At 47.3% G+C, this 12,186-nt stretch overlaps 1 long non-coding RNA gene across 6 annotated transcripts; it reads left to right on the forward strand.

Annotated features, from left to right (window-relative positions):
- The first annotated feature begins 2,545 nt into the window (after nt 1-2,545).
- Nucleotides 2,546-11,681, forward strand: LOC102554419 (uncharacterized). 6 transcript variants are annotated; one of them, XR_005495122.2, is made up of 9 exons: nt 3,051-3,170; nt 7,514-7,705; nt 7,949-8,049; nt 8,323-8,820; nt 8,971-9,211; nt 10,242-10,364; nt 10,625-10,684; nt 10,948-11,101; nt 11,207-11,681. It is a non-coding gene; the product is annotated as an uncharacterized LOC102554419 (long non-coding RNA). The 6 variants fall into 6 exon arrangements; XR_010058507.1 differs by having other exon boundaries at nt 7,514-7,647; XR_010058505.1 differs by lacking the exon at nt 3,051-3,170 and adding an exon at nt 2,546-2,632 and having other exon boundaries at nt 7,949-8,820.
- The last annotated feature ends 505 nt before the right edge of the window (nt 11,682-12,186 follow it).

The following is a 12,186-nucleotide window of genomic DNA, read 5'->3' on the forward strand; positions in this document are numbered from 1 at the left end:
GGGGTAGAGGCTGGGCAGTGACAAGGCCTCCTGCTCTCAAGAACAGCTTGCCCCTGCTCACTGGACATAGGCTTATCTGGCATTCGGGGTCAAATGGAAACTTCCAAGCCGCCATGTGCTCACATACACGGACTGTGTCATATCAATGACGTGCCTCCCTTGGAAAACAAAACACCATCCCTCACAGTTGTCCCTGTGTGCGTAGACAGCGGCAAATGCTTATTTGCTAAACCTCCTGACTCCTCCATTTCTGGGTCCCATTGAGGTCATGGAAACACAAAAGTCAATACCCACAGAGAAAAAAAATGCCCCTGAGAGTATTTATTTAAGAGTATTGTTCCAGGATATGCACAAAGATAAAGACTGTGTAATGAATGGTGGCTCTGGAGGCCAAGCACCAAGGCGTTCTATCCTGTACCAGCAGTTACCCTGGCCAGGAAGAGGCCGTGTGCTACCTCAGGACATGCCCTTATAAAAGAGTCACCTTGCCAAGCTGCCAACTGGTTCTCTTTACCCTAGAGGATCAAGGGAAAGAACAAAGGGAGGAGGCAGGTGGGAGCGGATCCATTCACGGCCACAGAGTATACAGACAAGCAGGGATTTTGCTCCCAGAGAAGGGACAACAGATGGTGTCAGAGAACATTAGTGCCAGCCCATACCTAGAGGTTCCAGAGAGCCAAGGTAGGGCTGTGGGTCTGTGAGAAGCACTTGTATCTCATTGCTAACTCTCTCAGGAATGTGGGGAAGGGAATTCCAGCCTCTTAGAAGCTACAGCATGGCAGGTGTCTCTGAGTTTCTGCTTCTCTGGAGCTATGAGGAAAACAGGTCTGCACTGGGTTCACACGTCTCTAAGATGCAGAAGAAATTCAGTAGTTCAGAGTTTGGTGCATTTAGCTTACGATGTCCCCCCATCCCCTCGTGGAAGCCACGAATGGACGGACAGCAACTTGGAAGCATGTCAAATGAAATACAGAGCGGAAGCCCACTCACGTCTCTCCATGCTTAATGGTCATTGACTTTTAAAATGGGTTTTGAAATAAAAGGCCTTCTGGAAGAAGTGCAGATTTGAACGGATTACTAGAAAGCGAGGATTGAGTACCCCGCTCTCCTGCATTCTTTTCTCCTCAGGCAGAAGCTCTGACCGGCCCCTGTGCGCTGGCTGGTTCTGTGTGTCAACATGACCCAAGCTGGAGTCCCAGTCCTGACTTCCTTAGGCGATGTGTGGAAGTGTAAGCTGAATAAACCCTTTCCTCCCCAACTTGCTTCTTGGTCATGATGTTTTGTGCAGGGATAGAAACCCTGACTAAGACAATCCTGATTTCCTATACTCGTGCATCTGCAGTCCAATGATTAGACTGCAAAAATGCCATATAGGCTACTGGATGGGAGGGACTAGGAGCAGATTTTTCATAAGCAGACCTGTTGGTTCACCACTAGCCCATGAAGCCACCACATAAGGAGCCTGTGAAAAGTACAGTCAGACAAGGCAGGGTGCTGCCAGCTTACGGCTTCACATAGCATGCTCACCCAGTCACATCCAACAGATGTGGGATACTTTCCGTTCTTTCTCTGGCTACGCATCTTTACCAGATGGAGTTGATTAAAGCCCCTGTTTCCTCACAGCACAACTGGGCTATGTTGGCTGGCAGGCAAGCTCTTGGGATTCACCTGTTTTCATTCCCACCTGATCCTGGGTTTATAGGCACAGGCAGCCGTGCCTGGAGTTTTACCTGAGTGTTGGAGACTTGGACTCAGACTTTGCTTGCAAAGCCAAAGGTCTTACCCACTGAGCCATCTATCAGGTTCCTGTCTATGGAATCACTAGCCTGGTGTGTTGATGCACTCTGCAATTCTAGGACACAACAGGTTGAGGCAGGAGAATCTTGGGTTGGAGGCCAGTGAGACACTGTCTCAAAAACAAAACAAAACAAAACACAACAAACAAACAAACCCCTAGGGCTGGGCATGTGACTCAGTGGCAGAATATTTGCTTTGAAATATGTATCCAAGCCGATAGATTCTGGTGTTTCTCTGCCCCTCCCCTCTCTCCTCCCCTTCTCTTGCCTTTTTCTCCTTTGTCTCCGATGCGTGTAGATGTTTATTTTAGGATAAGCTTATTTTTCTTCCACCGAAGATCTTTGGCAGAAAATTACATATAGTATTATATATAATTTCACCTAATACATAATTATGTATAATTCTGTTAGCGACATTACATAAGAAAGCAGAGTCTTGCTTGTCACTTCTTAGTGGGTAACATTGTGTGTGGGGTTTCTGAAACGGTTTCTGACTGAGATCAGTTTGGCTCAATCTTTGACCTTAGTTTTGTTTACCGTTCTTAAATTTATTTATGTAGAGGACACACAGGACAGAGTAGGAAAAAAATATGAGGGAGGGGAAGAGAGAGAGAGAGAGAGAGAGAGAGAGAGAGAGAGAGAGAGAGAAGAGGGGAGGGGAGGGGAGGGGAGGGGAGGGGAGGGGAGGGGAGGGGAGGAGAGGAGAGGAGAGGAGAGGAGAGGAGAGGAGAGGAGAGGCTGAGTAAAACCAAGCTGAGACCAGAGACCAATGACAGGGAGAAGAGGAGGAGGAGGAGTCATAGAAGAACAGGGAACAGAGACCCAGTGGATCACAGGTGACACATGCTCAGAGTCCAACAGGCTCTTTTCTGTTTGATCACCCAACTACCCTGAGAGCAGGCACACAGATATCACTGTCCTTTGGCACCTGGTGGCTTCTCTTTAGAGGGGCAGGGGATGTTGCTCAGCAGGGTCTTGTTAGGAACTGGCAGCAAGGATCAGAAACCCAGTTCCAGTTCTTTCTACTTGGCAGTCTGACCTCTGCTCTCCATCAGAAGCTGCCAGGACAGGATTTGGGGAAGGGGAGGTGGGGGGGGAGGATATAAAACAGGGAGGACTGCTGGCTTCACCTTACAGCTTTAGCTGGGTCACTGGGTTGTTGCATGGGGGTTGGGGGCAGGGCAGAGCTCAAAGCATGAGTCACAGAAATTTTGTTTTTCAGTTTTCTTTCTGTTGCTCAATGTGGCCAAAGCTCAGGTTCCAACCCTGGGGTAGATTGCAAGGTCGCAGGGCAGGGCTGCAGTTCCCTCCTCACTGAGTCAGCACAGCCAAGGCCACCAGAGCTGAGAGACACCATCAGGCAGGAACACACAGGTACGTGTGTCACCTGCCAGCAGTCGGCCCTGTTCTCTTTTCTTGGTCAGGTTAAAATTAGCCTTAGGCTTTCTTGACTTGGAGTGGAGCAGAGAGGGAAGGCAACCTGGGCCTCTCCTGTGCTCCTGTCTTTGTCCACTTGGAAGCGAAGGAGGCTGATGTCTTATACAGAGAGGCAGGAGCTGTGGAGAGCTGGAGTGGGAGGCCAGCAAGCATCCTGACCTGTGTCCTGGCTTGCATCCCGATCTATGGATGCATCCACGGGCCCCATTCATCACCCAAGAGGCAGGAAGAGCAAGCAGCCACTTCCCCAGGACATGCAGCTGTGATCTCTTCCTCCTGCAATGTCCCTGGTTACTTCTTGGTGTGGGGCAGCACTCCTGGGAAAAATGGTCACAGAGAGTGGTGTCGGTACCTCCTTCTCACTGCTATGTGGGTCTTGAGCCGGCCGAAATGTCATCTGAGAGTCTCAAGGCAAGACCAAAACCGGATACAGCCAGCGCGCTGGGTGTGAGACTCTTAGAAATTTGCTCTCTTGAATAAACAAGCCGGTGACGAGAACAAAGTCTGAAAGGAAATCATAAACTCGTTAGGTCTGTGTTAGGACAGAAAGTCTCTGATCACAGCTCTTCACAGTCCCTGGAGACACAGATGTGAAGTTGATACTGGCAGCGAGGAGCCCGGCTGGCTGTCTGGTCACCTCAGTCTTCCTTGCTCTTGACTTTGTAGTAGCTCAAATGCTGAGGTAGCAAAAGTAATTGAACTCATCAAAACCTCTGTCCACTGTTTGAGGCTTCAGAGTACACAGCTTCCCCCAATTCTCAATGAAGCAAGGAAATGAATAGAAAACCCACCCAACGTAACCGACTCCTAAATGAATTTTCAGGTTTTCTAAGTGAGTGAAGATAACGCACTCAAAAAATTATAGAGGTGGGGGGTTGGGGATTTAGCCCAGTGGTAGAGCACTTGCCTAGCAAGCACAAGGCCCTGGGTTCAGTCCCCAGCTCTGAAAAAAAAAAATTATAGAGGTGGGAGGAATTTTCTGAGCTGCCTTGCTTGCTGAAAGATGTAACTCAATCTGATCAGAAAGTGGATCTTACACACACACACACACACACACCACACACACAAATACACACAAACACACACACACCACAATATACACAAACATAAACACACACAAATACACACAAACACACATGCACGCATATGCACACATACACACATATGCATGCACATGCACACAGAGAGACACACAGACAAATACACTACAAACACACATACACACAAATACACACACAAACACACACACAAATACAAACACACATGCACGCACATGCATGCACACACATGTGCACATGCATGCACGCGCACACACACACACTCACACACACACCCCACAATATACACAAACATAAACACACACAAAAACACACAATGTGTACACATATGCACGTATATGCACACATACACACACATGCATGCACATGCACACAGAGAGACACACAGACACACACACTACAAACACACATACACACAAATACACACACACAAACACACAACAAATACAAACACACACACACACACTCACACACACACACACACCACTTTTACTGCTTTGCTTTTAGATGCCCGACATCTCTGATTTCCTTACTAGTTTCTTACAGTCTCCAGCTAGGGTTGGGTATGCTATGGTGCTCCACATTGTTGAGTAACTCCAAGGTTCTGCAAGGCAGATGAGATCCAGATCTTAGCGACCCACAAGGGACAGTCCCCTGCTTTGGACACTGCTGCAATTCCAGGGCACACAGCCTTTGGCCATGTATTTTCAGTGTGGCAAGGAAGAGAGGCTTCATTGATAGGGCAACAGTCTGCCCAGCTACAGGCTGCCAAGAATCCAGCTCCTTTCCCAGAAATAATACCATTCCAAAGAGGGAAGATAAGTATCCCCTCCCAACAGAGTTAAGGAGAGATAACTGAGCACAGAGCACACACCCAAAGGTCACTCTGCCTGTGTGTGCACGTAACAGGAACCTCTCATGGGAAACACAGGGTGCTGGCGACCTGGTCAGTGCCTGGGCTCAGCAGACCCAGACCTAGGCACCAGCAAGAGTGGGCTACAGAGCGAGAGAATGGGAAGGCCAACAACTTACAGTCTTCAGTTGACCTGGGTGAGACTTCAGGATGGTGACTCAAATATGATCTGTTTTACTTGCACCCAGTGTAGATGAGCTCATGTAGAAATGCACACAGCAGCAGGATCACCTCTGCCCAAGGACCCAGAGCTCAGACAAGGAACAAATGCTCTGTCTCAGGGCTAAACAGGACCCCAAAACTTGGCTTCTTCTGGAAAGGATGGGGAGACTCTCATAGATCTACAGGGGAAAGCTGAGTATTCTTGCAGTGAATGAAATACAGGAAAAGGATATCTCAGACAGAATGTCCAAGGGAGCTACAGAGCAGGTGGAAGAAGGGATGGTGTGGGATGGGGCATGTGCCAAAAGATGAGAGTCACAGGGGAGCTCGGCATGGAGACTGCATAGACCCCAAAGGAGTTTCTGCTGTATGTGGTGGCTTCCACTCGTGTGCATGTGCGTGTACGTGTGCATGTGTGTGTGTGCATGTGTGTGTGAACGTGTGTATGAATATGTGTGTGTCTATGTATGAGTGTGTGTTAGTGTGTATGTCTATGTGTGTGTGTGCATGTGTGTGTGAACATGTGTATGAATGTGTGTGTCTATGTATGAGTGTGTGTTAGTGTGTATGTCTATGTGTGTGTGTGTGTCTGTGTCTGTGCACAAATGTGTGTTAGCCACCTCAAATCCTAGACCATGGAGAAAGATCAAATCAGCTTTTGTCCAAATAAGAATACACCTTGAGGCCAGAGTGTCGGGAAGTGTGACAGAGCAGAAGGAGACACGGGATGTGTGGGACGTGCGGAAAGCACGGCCTTGTCGACAGTCCTGATAAAGTCATAGTTACATACACGTGTGACCCTCACCAAATCGTGTGTGTTTGCAACATGGTTCAGCACGGGTCTTCAGTACCTCTTAAGTCTGATGTAGAAATCTGTCAAACACACCAGAGCTGGGCGTCAGATTCCATTACAGTTGGTTGTGAGCCATCATGTGGTTTCTGGGAATTGAACTCAGGACCTCTGGAAGAGCAGTCAGTGCTCTTAACCACTGAGCCATCTCTCCAGCCCCGATGTAGAAATCTGAATGAGAGTAAATCTTGTCTCATTGTTTTTGTGGGTTTTTTCCCCCTTCTGTGTGTGTGTGTGTGTGTGTGTGTGTGTGTGTGTGTGTGTGACTCACTTGTTTCACTAATTTGTTGGTAGAATTCTAGGTTCTAGATACCGTTTACTCCAAAGGCAGCAGGTCTCTTTTAAATGAAAGACAGGTAAAAAGCCAGAGAACTGAAGGCAGAAATGACTAAAGTCACCACATGTAGGCACACACTCAGCCTCATGACTAGCGTCAGGAAGGAGTAGGGGATTTACAAGGCTGTACAGACTGTCACGTAAGGGTGGAAGGTCTTGGGATTTCTCAGCAAAGACCCCCTTGTGAATCATGTTCTGGCTGGTGAGCAAACTGGCTCCCACCGAGCCTGTAACGGGGGTCATTAGCACATAACTTGAAGCATTCTTCAGTGTAAATCTGATCTACACCTAGGTACGATTTCAATAATGTGTTTGCTGTATCTCAGCTCTGATTAGATCTGAATACGGATTCTGAGCTCTCTAGATAGGAGTCTCCCTCAGATGCTCTGAGTCCTCTGCAGAGAGCAGGCTTGGGCAGTGCTGGGCGGCCTTTGGTGTCAGTGGGGGAATGCAGATCAGGGTAATTGCAGATTAGTGAGAGTCACAGGCTAGATAAATAGGGCTAGGGCCAACTTTCCCCTTAAGGTATTGGGGAGCACACAGGGAGAGTTAGTCTGGGAACCAAAGAGGAGACTGCAGAACAGCTGCAAGTCGTCACAGATCTCCATAGTTTAAACCTGTGATGGGGAGAGGAGAGCCCTCCACTGCAGAGTGGTGAAGTCTTTCGTGGCCCCAACTATGTGCATTCTGTGACCTGTGGTGTGTGTGAGCCATGCTGGATCACCCATCACCATGGATCTCCTGAAGAGGAACCAGGTGACTAAGGGTCATTTAGCATGTGTCCCACTGGTGCCAGACACTCAGGTCCTGGTAACAATTTTCTGAGAAGATTTTAGCCTGAAAACACTCCATAGCCAGCACTGGCAATTAGCTGGGGAAGGCTTGCTCTATCCTCCTAACCCTAATATCTGCCTCTTTCCATCTTCCCTTCTTTCTTGTGCGTTTACTGAATGGCTCCCAGAGACAGTACTCTTGAAGATGCTCTCCGGCTCTAGAAAGGAGACCATCAAGCTGCCCTGAGCTTCCCGAAGGACTCCTGATGCGACTGACAGCTATGAAGGAGACTGCACAGCAGGCTCTGAGATCCCCTGGCTGGTGGGTTTAATCGATGCTGGAGAATAACTGGAGAATCTACAGCTGGTGTCTTTGCCTGGTTAGCACAGTGCCCCATCTTGTTGATACCAAATAGGAGCCAGGCCATATGTCTCCTGCAGACCTTGTGATCTGTGCTGAGCAGTCTTTCTCAGGCCAGGCTTAGGATGGTGTGCTTGGCCCAGGGAGTGGCACTATTAGAAGGTGTGGCCTTGTTGGAGGACATGTGTCACTGTGGGGGTGGGCTTGGAGACCTTCCTCCTAGTTGCCTGAGGATGCTCAGTCTGTTTCTGGCTTCCTTCAGATGAAGATGTAGAACTCAGCTCCTCCAGCCCCTTGCCTGCCTGAATGCTGAGATGCTGCCATGATCCCGCCTTGATGATGATGGACTGAACCTCTGAACTTGTAAGGCAGCTCCAATGAAATTTTGTCCTTTATAAAACTCGCATTGGTCATGGTGTCTTTCCATGGCAGTAAAACCCCTAACTAAGACCGATGGGTTTCATTAACACTTCCAAGCCTGGGCATTTTGACCCAAGCAGATGCAGATTCTGTCCAGGCGTCCTACTGTGTGCCTCTGTGCCCAGCAGAAAAGGAAGAGAAATGGGTTCTTCCACTTGAGGTGACAAATTTCTGTTTTTGTTTCTGTTTTTCTTTTTAATGTTTATTATTTTCCAGCCCCAACATGAGCCCTGGGAATATAAGATGAATGTCATGTCGTCCCTTCCTGAAGAGGCTGAAGGGAGCAAGGTGAACCCAATGTGCACAGAACAAATGCACTTTGCCCAGGTCTTCAGGCTGTCACTGCACTCTGGCGTGCACTTTCTGTTTTGATGAGTCACTGCAGGTTTCCTTTTCCCCCTATATTTCTTTGAGGAGGCAGGTGCAATTTAATATTTGTCCATTTAAAATGTTTCATTGTTTATAACAAATAAAAATCACACACATTTACAATGTCTCACCAAATGTATCGTTTTTTGTAATAAGAACCCTTTAACAATGTAGCCATCTTGAAGGAGGCAAACTGCTGAGTGGGTAGAAGGCTCCGCTGTTAGGAACACGGGCTGCTCTTCCAGAGGGCATCTCAGGAGCATCTGGGATTTCAGCCTAAGAGATCTGACACCCTCTCCTGGCTCCCTCAGGCACCAGGCATTCATGCGGTGTACGGACGTACAGGTAGGCAAAGCACCCACCCACGTAAACTTTAAAATTAAGTAAAAAAGACTTCTACAGATCTTTAAAATTGAAAATAGATTCTTCTCTCATATAATACAGCCTGACTACAGTTTCTCCCCCTCCATTCCTCCTACCTTCTGTCTCCCCCAGATCCACACCCCCTCTGTTTCCTCCAGAAAAGAGCAGGCTTCCAAGAGACAACAACCAAACAGGACAAAACAAGATAAACACAGAAAGACAAGGCAAAAGCCCTCATATTGAGGGTGGAGAAGACAACACAATAGGAGGAAAAGTTTCCCAAGAGCAGGCAGAAGAGTGAGAGACACACTCCACACCCCTGCTCCCACCAATAGGACCGCTATAGTTTTAGTATCCAGCATATTGTTTTGAAGTGAGTCACACAGAACAGCGGGTTTCTTGAAACTTATTCCTCCTCTATAAATGAAACTGTGTGTGTGGGGGTATGTATGTGTGGGTTGGGTATATGTGGGGTGTGTGTGAATGTGTGGTTTATGTGTATGTGTTGTGTGTGTGTGTTGTGTGTGTGTGTTGTGTGTGTGTGTGTGTGTGTGTGTGTGTGAATGCAAATTTGACTGTTGTCTTGATGGAGTGAGGAATGTCTAGGGCATTGGAGTAGAACACACCCAGGGATGATGTGAGGACCAGTCCAGGGAGGGCTAAGCAGCAAGACCCTCCTTGGATATGGGTGGTGCTGCTCTGTAATTCCCACATGGGATAAACGATGGGAAAGGAGTCTCTGTCTCTCACTTCCCTCTTTCTGTTTCTCTGTCTCTGTCTGTCTGACTTTCTGTGTCTCTCTATCCTGTCTCTCTGACTCGCTGTGTCTCTCTGTCTCTGTCCCTCTGACTCTGTGTCTCTCTCTGTCTCTGTCCCTCTGACTCTGTGTGTCTCTCTCTGTTTCTCTGTGTCTATCTCTATCTCTCTGACTCCATGTCTCTCTCTGCCTTTCTGTCTCTGTCTGCCTCTCTGTCTCTCTGCCTTGGCCTCTCTGTCTGTCTGTCTCTGTCTGCCTTCCTGTTTCTCTCTGCCTATCTCTCTATCTCTCTCTCTGTTTCTCTCTGTCTCTGTGTGTCTCTCTGACTCTGTATCTCTCTCTGCCTCTCTGTCTCTGTCTGCCTCTCTGTCTCTCTGCCTCAGCCTTTCTGTCTGCCTTTCTGTTTCTCTCTGTCTCTGTCTGTCTCTCTGTTTCTCTCTGTCTCTGTGTGTCTCTCTGTCTCTGCCTCTCTGTATCTCTCTGCCTCTCTGTGTCTGTCTCTCTCTGTCTGCCTTTCTTTCTGTCTCTCTGTCTCTGTCTGTCTCTCTGTTTCTCTCTGTCTCTTTGTGTCTGTCTGTCTGTCTCTCATTCTGCCTCCTGGGTCCCACAGTATGACTTGCTCTCCGTTCCGCCTTGTTCTCTCCAGCATAACTACAGACATTTCTGCAGTGGAACGAAAGCAAACTCAGCCTCTTAGCTGCCTTTCTCTAGTATCTCATTGCAGCAACATGAAGCAAACACTGATGGACTTCAGCTCTCCATTTCTGAGGTGAGTGCCATTCAGTCCCTTTCTCGCCTAATTGCGCTGACCAGGACTGGGAATAGGAGTGCTGAAGGCAGATGCTCATGTTGCCTTCCAAGCCTTGACTTGCCATGGTTAAGACGACACGAGCTGTGGGTTTGTTCTGCTTGGTTTTCGCTGTGCAGATGCCATTTTTTTAGTTAATTGGGGAGAATTTATTTATTTATAAATCTTTAAGTAACAGTTGTCGACTTGTGTTGGATGCTTTTTCTTTGTTACACCTGCAGATGATGCCCGTGGATGCTTACTGTAGCCTCCTGACCTTTGTGTTTCTGTGTGGAGCAGCAGTGAGTCCCTTTCATTCTGATTTGAGTCTCTATTTCCCTGTTAATGTTTCTCTCTGAAGCTCTACAGTTTCTCTCTTTTCAAAAAAAACCCAGCTCTCAATTGTCCCCCTTCCCCCTTTCCCTGAGTCTCTCTTTTATTTCTCTTCTGCTCCCAAGTGCTCCTTTCCCTCTGTCAAGTGACCTTAGCTCACTCACTTCTCTTTCTCAGTCTGTGAGGTGCAGTGTTGGGATGTTTATCCGGGTCTTCTTTTCTTTTGTGTAAGAGTTACTACCATATACATCTACACAATGGAATATTACTCAGCTATCAAAAACAACGGCTTTATGAAATTCGTAGGCAAATGGTTGGAACTGGAAAATATCATCCTGAGTGAGCTAACCCAAACACAGAAAGACATACATGGTATGCACTCACTGGTAAGTGGCTATTAGCCCAAATGCTTGAATTACCTTAGATGCCTAGAACAAATGAAACTCGAGACGGATGATCAAAATGTGAATGCTTCACTCCTTCTCTAAAAGGGGAACAAGAATACCCTTGGCAGGGAAGAGAAAGGCAAAGATTAAAACAGAGACTGAAGGAACTCCCATTCAGAGCCTGCCCCACATGTGGCCCATACATATACAGCCACCCAATTAGACAAGATGGATGAAGCAAAGAAGTGCAGACCGACAGGAGCCGGATGTAGATCTCTCCTGAGAGACACAGCCAGAATATAGCAAATACAGAGGCGAATGCCAGCAGCAAACCACTAAACTGAGAATAGGACCCTCGTTGAAGGAATCAGAGAAAGAACTGGAAGAGCTTGAAGGGGCTCAAGACCCCATATGTACAACAATGCCAAGCAACCAGAGCTTCCAGGGACTAAGCCACTACCTAAAGACTATGCATGGACTGACCCTGGACTCTGACCTCATAGGTAGCAATGAATATCCTAGTAAGAGCACCAGTGGAAGGGGAAGCCCTGGGTCCTGCTAAGACTGAACCCCCAGTGAACTAGACTGTTGGGGGGAGGGCGGCAATGGGGGGATGGTTGGGAGGGGAACACCCATAAGGAAGGGGAGGGGGGAGGGGGATGTTTACCCGGAAACCAAAGAATTATTATTACGTATTAAATAAATTAAAAAAAAATTTAAAAAAAAATGAAAAAAATGAAAAAAAAAGAGTTACTACCATAAACTTCTTTCTTAGGCATTTCCCCTCTTTTGTTCTGAAGCCCCAACATTTTATACTTTATAGGGCTGTTTGTTTATTTCAAGGCATTTCCCAACTTTTAGGTTTATCAGTTGTCATCTTGTTCGAGCATGGTGTCTAGTGTCTATGTATTTTAAATAACCCGAATTCATCTTATTTTTGATAGCATTATGGTTGGGAAAGTTACTCTATAATTCAAATCCTTTAAAAGTTATTGAACTACTTTGTGGTTGGTCTTCTAATCTATGGTGGACGGTGGAGACTGTTGAGCTTGTTCTTGGGAAAATTTATCCTTCTGTGGTTTGAA

The sequence above is a fragment of the Rattus norvegicus genome, chromosome 16 (genome assembly GCF_036323735.1).
Source record: "Rattus norvegicus strain BN/NHsdMcwi chromosome 16, GRCr8, whole genome shotgun sequence".
Lineage (NCBI taxonomy): Eukaryota > Metazoa > Chordata > Mammalia > Rodentia > Muridae > Rattus > Rattus norvegicus.